The sequence below is a fragment of the Phalacrocorax carbo genome, chromosome 6 (assembly GCF_963921805.1).
Source record: "Phalacrocorax carbo chromosome 6, bPhaCar2.1, whole genome shotgun sequence".
Taxonomy (NCBI): Eukaryota; Metazoa; Chordata; class Aves; order Suliformes; family Phalacrocoracidae; genus Phalacrocorax; species Phalacrocorax carbo.
In genome coordinates this window covers 49,511,593-49,520,435 of record NC_087518.1, presented here as the reverse complement: position 1 = coordinate 49,520,435, position 8,843 = coordinate 49,511,593, and positions in this window count along the sequence as shown.

The window sequence follows — 8,843 nt, the reverse complement described above, 5'->3', positions numbered from 1 at the left end:
ATACTTTTTAAGTCTTTTAAAATAATTACTATTGAATGAGGCTTTTAATTTTACCAGCTTTATCCCTTTGTAAATTGGTTATATTGCCTGCAAATATATTTGACTGGAAAAACAGTGAGGTTTTCTTCTCAGCAGACACAAGACATGAGCTCTGCACAAAAGCTCTGAGAGAAAAAACACTCACTAATAGCAGAAATCTTGCTTTTGAGTTTGCAGACGAGTCCCTTCTTTCAATTTTACAAAGAGAAGCTCTGATCTACTTCTCAGATATTAAAAGGGCTTGCAAAGAGACAGTTGTCTGTGCTGTTTCCCACCATAAGGTTGAGCAGGGATGTGGATTGATGCAACAAGGAAGGCCAAGGCCCACTTGGAATTTAATCTGGCAAGGCACGTCAAAGATAACAAGAAGGGCTTCTTTAAATACATCAGCAGCAAAAGGAAGACTGGGGATACAGTGTGCCCACTGCTGAACAAGGAAGGGGCCCTGGTGATACAGGCTGCAGAGAAGGCAGAGTTACTGAATGCCTTCTTTGCCTCAGTCTTTACTGCTAAGGCTGGCCCTCAGGCATCTCAGCCCCCAGAGAAAAGAGGACAAATAGGGACAAAGGAAGGCTTACTATCGGTTGAGAAGGATTGGGTCACAGATCCTCACAAATCCATGGGCCCTGATGGGATGCACCCATGAGTGCTGAGGGAGCTGGCAGATGTTCTTGCTGAGCCACTCTCCATCATCTTTGAAAGGTCGTGGAGGACAGGAGAGGTGCCCGAGGACTGGAGGACAGCAAATGTCACTCCAATCTTCAAGAAGGAGGACCTGGGGAACTGTAGGCCAGTCAGCCTCACCTCCATCCCCAGAAAGGTGATGGAGCAGTTTGTCCTGGAGGTCATCTCCAGGCATGTAGAGGACAAGAAGGTTATCAGAAACAGGCAACATGGATCCACTAACGGAAGATCATGCTTGACCAACCTGATAGCCTTCTATGATGGTGAGACTGGCTGGGTCGACGAAGGGGGAGCAGTGGATGTTGTCTATCTTGACTTCAGTAAGGCATTCAACACTGTCTCCCATAGCATCCTCACAGGCAAGCTAAGGAAGTGTGGGTTGGATGAATGGACAGTGAGGTGGATTGAGAACTGGCTCAACAACAGAACTCAGAGGGTTGTGATCAATGGAGCAGAGTCTGGATGGAGGCCTGTCACTAGTGGTGTTCCCAAGGGGTCTGTGCCGGGTCCAGTCGTGTTCATCAGTGTTCATCAGTGACCTGGATGATGGGATAGAGTGTAACCTCAGCAAGTTTGCTGAAGATACCAAGGTGGGAGGAGTGGCTGAGACACCAGAAGGCTGTGCTGCCATCCAGCGAGACCTGGACAGGCTAGAGAGCTGGGCCGAGGGGAACCTCATGAAATTCAACAAGAGCAAGTGCAAGGTCCTGCACCTGGGGAGGAACAACCCCAGGCACCAGTACGGGCTGGGGGCCGAACTACTGGAAAGTGGCTCTGCTGAGAAGGACCTGGGAGTGCTGGTGGACAACAAGCTCTCCATGAGCCAACAATGTGCCCTTGTGGCCAAGAAGGCCAACGATATCCTGGGGTGCATTAAAAGGAGTGTGGCGATCAGACCGAGAGCGGTTATCCTCCCCCTCTACTCTGCCCTAGTGAGACCACATTTGGAGCACTGTGTCCAGTTCCGGGCCCCACAGTTTAAGAAGGATGTGGAACTCCTTGAGCAAGTCCAGCGGAGAGCTACAAAGATGATCAGGGGACTGGAGCATCTCCCATATGAGGAAAGGCCGAGAGACTTGGGTTTATTTAGCCTGGAGAAGAGAAGACTGAGGGGGGATTTCGTAAATACCTATAAATATCTAAAGGGTGGGTGTCAGGATGATGGAACTAGGCTCTTTTCAATAGTGCCCAATGACAGGCCAAGGGGCAACGGGCACAAGTTGGAACACAGGAAGTTCCACCTAAGCATGAGAAAAAACTCCTTTCCTGTGCGGGTGCCAGAGCAGTGGCACAGGCTGCCCAGGGAGGCTGTGGAGTCCCTTCCCTGGAGACATTCAAAATCCACCTGGACGCGTTCCTGTGCCCCCTGCTCTAGGTGTGCCTGCTCAAGCAGGGGGGTTGGACAAGGTGATCTCCAGAGGCCCCTTCCAACCCCTACCGTTCTGCAATTCTGTGATCTCAAACTTTTGTAGTGTGTTTTCAAAATGAGTTCTTCATGGGTTTTAACTCCCATCCATTGCTTCCTGTTACACCTTTCTCCGCTGGGTTAAAGGGCTCTTACACAACGCACAGCATCTTCTGCCTGTGAAAGTAGGCGTCTGCTCTCAAACCAAGATGTATATACTTGAATCCTTGTTTTTCTGTCCCTTTTGTTACTTGTAGGATAACCCAGCTGCACAACACACTCAACCAGAGGGCAAATCTTAAGTTTCAATCTAGCCTGTTATAAAGCAGGAGGAAAAAAAGAGAAAGAAAAAGTATTTTGGTTTCCATTTTCTTGTTTTCAATAGAACAGGCATGGTATTTCCAGGAAATGGTTATGCTAAAATTTCACAGAATCACAGGTTGGAAGGGACCTCAGGGATCATCTAGTCCAACCTTTCTAGGAAGAGCGCAGTCTAGACAAGGTGGCCCAGCAGCCTGTCCAGCAGGGCTAAAGTCCCATGAAAAGTGAAAAGGTAAGCAGCTCCTCAAACAGTATAATTGGTTTATTAACCACAGTAAAATAAGCAGTTATTCCAGATGACTTTTCCTTTTTTTTAATAGCTTTGCAAATACATGTCTGCTTTTACCCATGCAGCACACAGCAGAGAAGATAAGGTGCCAGCTATGCTGGGTGTAAGGCAAATAAGAAGTAATTACCGAAGCTAGTTTTAATTTAGCAGTGTTAAAACTGGATCACCATACTTTGGCCTGTGTTTTACTGCTAAAATGATCTCAATTATGCTTCTCTTATCTGCCCACAGCCAAGCACCTAAATCTGTATTTAAGCACCTGAAATCTAGTCTAGTCTGATTTTCAGGACACAGAGCATGTACTGTTCCTTCTGCTGTTCAAGGAATTTGTACAGGCTCAGTTTCTCTGAAAATTATACTTCTCATTTAGGCGATTAAACTCAGACACAGGCTTGTGCAATTACACTGGCCAGGATCAAGCTTCTGCGTCATTCTTTTGTTGTGAATGTCCCTTGTCTACCCCCATGCAAAGAGAAAAAAAAAAAGTGCTGTTTCTTTAGGAAAACTTATGATTCATGGGTAGTGTTATGGGTAGCACGAGATATCTCTGCCCCTAAAGACCATATTTCAGTGTCCCATCTGGCAAAGCTGTTCACAGCAAGGGACAAGGAAAAGTTCTCAAAATGGACACTAAAAGTGCCCTATGGGTGTGAATGCCAGACTGAAATCTGCTTTTCCTGCAGCCAGACCCATGAGGAGTACTCACACCTTCACACAGTGCCACCCCACCACTCACTGGGACAGAGATCCTGAACCGATTCTATTTAATGGAAAGGCCAAGTAACACAGGACCTGGAAAACTTGTGGTCTGCTGGAGACCAACAAACCAAACCTGCTGCAAACAAATGGAAAAATGCTTGGGTCCACTGTACAAGCTGATGATTAGAGGCTGTTACTGTGTAGCCCTGAACTCCCCCATCTACCCCAAACAGCTGTTCAGCAGCAGCAAAGTGACTTCTACCAGTCTGGATTGCTTTTCATCCTCAACGGCTTCTCACTTCTCTGCTGGACTCAGCAGGACCCATTACAAATCCTTCCAGTCCATTTCCTTTGGTGTCCTGCTTAGCAGCCTGCACGCCATCCCAAATGCTGGGCCCCTGGACAGCCACTGGAGACACGGGGAGCTGTCTCTAAGGAGTCTGACTTAAGTGTTACAACTTGGTATTGATTATTTCAGTGGTGCCTATGCCATCATTGTCAATGCGACATATACAAGAGGGGTGAGAGCTGGCGATGTTATACATGGTGTTTTGATGATATATTCTTATTAGAATGAACAGGGCTAAGCTGTATCATGCCCTTGGGTTCCTCAGGATATTACCCCAATGAGTAACAGCCTCTTTGGCTGAAGTTTTGGATGCCACAGTTTCATCCTATGACACTGTTCATGCTACAGCTGTCTGCGCTGTCTAGAGGTTTGGACAGTATTTGTACATGGATAAAACAAAAGTCTTGGGGCCAGGGATGAGCAAAACACTCAGACAGTCCACTTGACAAAAAAAGGGTTGATATCCTCATCCTACCCAGCTGGGTTCCTCAGACATGAGAAGTGCTGCCTGTACCAGTGATCAGCACCAAAGAGGGAGGCTCTCAGAGTCCTGTTATGTGCTTGTGCAGAATGGGCTTTTTTAAATCCTCCTATTGCTATGGGCTGGTTATAAAATTGTATAATATAAGAATGTCTATGAGTTTTAATTAATTTGGAAGTCATAGCAAAAAAAGGAAGGAAATTGTAACTGTTAGGAACGGAAGTGGGAAGATGATTTTCCTTCTGAGTGGTGACATACTGAAGTGCAGCATCCCAGTTTCATTTCACCACATTTCTGTTCAACTTAGGTATTTATTTTTGCATCAGAGAGCAGTAATATCGAGCAGATTGCAAAGTCAAGCCAGAAGGACTTAGACAGGTTGCTGAGGCTGCTGCATCCAGCACAGAGAAGACGTTAGCTGAGTTCCTAACAAGGCCAGTTATGGATTACAGTAGCAATCCAAGGACTGAAGGAAAACAAGTCCTCAGAAACGAGCACAGTTGCTAAAACAGCAGAACATTTTGCCACAGTGTTAGAAATCAAGACCTTCCATAACATTATCTCCACTTATATGTAGCTACCAAAACCAGCACATCCACCCTGCTAGTTTAGGCCAGGACTGAGACCATGTGTACATCTCAGCTGTTATTCCCCACAGTCCACATAAGTGTGGAGAATCCTGGCACTACTGGAAAACTGCGAGATGAGTAAGACTGAAGGGAGGGAGAGCATGAGAGCACTGCTGGTCCTGGCTTCTGGCCCAGGATGCCTACAGCAGGTTGACCCAAGACTGCCAGCTCTTACATATGCTCAGCTGACAGCCACATGAATGGATGGCAAAATGCTTGCCTCACTCTGTCATTAGGGCATAGCCCAAAGCAATTGGTAACTGGCCCAGTGGATATAAAATATTAAATGGCAAAGGAGAGATCTGCTCCAGTATGTCAACTCCCATGTGGCACAGCTTCATTAAAGTTAATAATAAAATAGCTGCTGGAGGATTACCTAAATGGCAGTGAAGCTTCTCCTTCTAACACAGGCTGAAGAGTCATACAAGTTGAAGAACCCTGAAAATATGGATCCTTTTCCTCCCCCTCATGATTATTGTTCCCAGCAGGAGGATGTTAAATGCACACCACCACTTGCTGAGTATGAAGCAACCCTGTACCCCAACAGCCAACACCTGGAACCAACCATTCTGCAAGAGACACCGTACAATCCAGGGTTCCTGTGAAGTCCCAAACTTCCTTCAAGTTTTCCACCAAAACACATGATTTGGGAGAGGAAGTGCCAGATACTTTTAAGAAGCAGCAGTCGTGGAGCTGCTGGACTCAGGATCCAGCGGGTATCATCTGTTCTATCCCAGTTATCATTGTTGCTGCTGAGGAGCCTGCGACTGGGCCCAGTGGTGAGCCAGCTTGGATGGGGGAAAGGTTGGGTGAGCTCAGACATTGGAAGAGACCAGAGACCCTGGGGCAGTCAAAATGTGGCCAGCATTGAGTGACTACACAGGTAGTGAGTCCTGCCCTATGGATATCAGTAGCAGATGCCATCACCCGGTATCTCAAAGCATCAAAGTAAAGAGCTGAACGGATTATGTTCCACTGAGACCTTAAACTTCAAGAAATTTGCAGGCAGACCATGCTTTCCTCTCTGCCCTGCCCCACCCCACAGCCACCTCTACGAAACTCTCGTGTAAGAAACCTCATTTGCTGTTGCTATGTTCTGCGTCCATGCACACATGCAGTAGGCCCCCACGCACTGCTGGCATTTCAGCTCTGGCTCTCTTTTCAGCAGGGAACTGAATGCCACACTCTTGCTTCGAGTTTTTCTTGACACTTATGAGTCATTTGTCCTTCCCTGACCTGCATGAGGAAATCTGGCCAGCCGGGCTGCGCTAGCAAAGCCATCAGCCTCCAGAAAGTGAAAGCTGCACACATTGAAGAGAAACACTCTTGCCTCTTGTTGTGAAACTCTCTGCTAGAATCAGCATCTTCCCCGACCTACAGGAAAGCAATCAAGGAATGGATCTAGCTTTATTACCCATCTCATCCCTTTTTGATCGCAAGTGGTTTTATGGTCATCTCCCAGCATGGACTGATTTTTAATCCTTGGAAACAACAGCTTCTCCTTGGCTCCTTTTTCTCTCTTCTCAAGTCTTCTCTTATATTTTACAGTCTTTCACCAAGAGAGGAGGAATATCTCAGACCAGATCATGTCATGGTTATTATGACCATCCACCCAGGACTGTCCAGCTGTAGCACAGGCAGGCTTGAACCCAGGAGCTGCTGCTCAGACAAGCAAACCCCCACCACCACCCCATGGCCCAACCCCACGGGGCTGCCAGTGGGGCTGCTGCTCGGGTAGGTCAGCCTTGACCCCTGCCTATGCCCAGCCGGAGGCAGTGTTCTTCACTGGCTGAGCACAAGCCCTCTCCATGTCCCATCCCTGTGGCACTGGGACAGGAGCCATTATGCTCCCCAAAGCCCTTTTTTCGCCCATCTAAGGCTATTCGTAAATTCTCCAGTGTCTGCAGACATTGCACAGCACAGCATCTCTCCCGTGACAGCCCCTGTCTGACCTGGTGACCGGCACCACAGCCTTTTGTTTGGTCCTGAAGGACACAGTGGCTGCAGAGAAGGAAAATAAAATCCTGGCAGTAGCACATCTCCCCTTCATCAGGAGAACCCAGGGATTTTGCAATGAGACAAATGAGTCCTAGGCACCTGGCAGCCAGCTGAGCAGATGAGTCATTTGGGGAGCTGGGGCTAACAAGAGCTACGTGCATATTTAATGCATCCCAGGGTTCCTGCCTGCTTTCAAATTGTGCACGGAAGTTTGCTGAACTCTGGGGACGTTGGAGCGTCAGAGGCACAATTCGGCCTCCTGAAAGGAGAAGTTTGACTTAGATACTTACCTCAGTGCTTCTGCTTCATAAACATCTCTGCTGTGCTCAGGCATTAGAATTTTCAGGCTGGGAGGCACTCAGGCTCAGTGTCTTGGGGAGAGACAGAAAGACCTTTCTGTCAGTGGATGGTCCTACAGAGAGCCACTGCTGCTACTAGCCCTATAAATGCAGTAGCGATTCAGCCAAAGGCCTCAGATACCCTGGTAAGGGGCACGGCTCCTTGTCCACCTGCAAGGCTGAGACCCTCAGGGGGGATGAAAGCCCTGGAGCAAGTTGTTGAATGTGGGAAACACCCAAGGGAGGCAACCCCATGGAGTGAGCAGCTGCCAGGGCAAAGGGGAAACGTGGACATGGTGGTGATCTGAGATTTGTCTTCTCCATTGCACAAGCATTGCAGTGGCAGAATTTGGAGCTGAAGGGGGCAAAATGCTCACCCCAAACATGCTGCTGCCCTCTGGGATGGCGGCTGCTTGCAAACATGGTTTTTCTCTTATTTGGGCACGAACCCTGAGCAATATGGGTGACTTCCATGCTACCAGATAAGGTGTGCGCTAATTTAACAGGAAGAATTTGACACCCAGCCATTTAACAGCTAACAACAAATCCAGCCAGCAGGGAGGTTGTGATCCTGCTTGGCTGAGAAAGTCTCCTATGTGGACTCTCTGGTGTGTAATAAGCTGGCTGAGCACATCCAGCAGAATACAGTGCAGACATTCACTCAGGTCTCTCTTTCCCCCCTTCCTATACTGCTTCCAGAGTTACTGAAGATGCACTTGTCACAGCACAATCATAAGCTGTGTTTTCTTGGGTAAACTAGATTAAAAAGAAAACAATATACCAAAACAAAACAAGAAGACCTTCTAAAGGCTTTTTTAAATTGCTGCTTGAGATGAGCCTGTGGGTTGGTCTTTCAGAAATAATCAACACTTTCTGTTCTGCACGAATCTGTGGGAGCTCAGTGGTACAGAGGAGGTAAACATGAAACACTCCCAAAGCAGGAGGGCTGAAATCCTCAGGCATGTGTTTAAAAATAAACAAAGTACACTCCCCTTTTGTGATGCATAGTGCATAATTACTTGGTGGAACTCATTGCTGCAGGACAATGTGGAGGACAAAAATATGAGCAGGCTTTTGTGCACAGGCATTATTTATACCAAGTCTTGTTAGACTGAGGATGGTTAACACTTCCTCTCTGGGTATCTGTTCGCTGGCCACACCACCTCTTGGATTTTTTTTTCTGTTGTCTAATTTGAACCTCCCAAGCCACAAATTCTTGTTGTTGGTCACTGTGTCTCTGTCTTCCACTGCTGAGAAGAGGTTGACTCTGTCATCTTTACACCTTACCTTGAGGTAGCTGTAGACTGCTATCAGTTCATCCCTTAGACCCCACTGTTGAGACAGCTTCTCCACAAGTCCCAACCTTACCACCTTCCAGAGGGTCCACCCAGGCCTCACTCCTCAAGAAGGCAGAAGGTTCCTGGCAGAGCTGTTGTGATCTCCTGCCTCTGCACCACACAGTGATTTGAGCCTGCATTTCCTGCCTGCAAGAAGAGGCTGCAAGATTGATCCCAGAACTCAGGAACCACAGGCCTTTGGAAAAAGTAGTGAAACTCACCACCATGCATCACTGGAAAAATACCTTCAGGTGGGATGCTGGTGGAAAGTCTG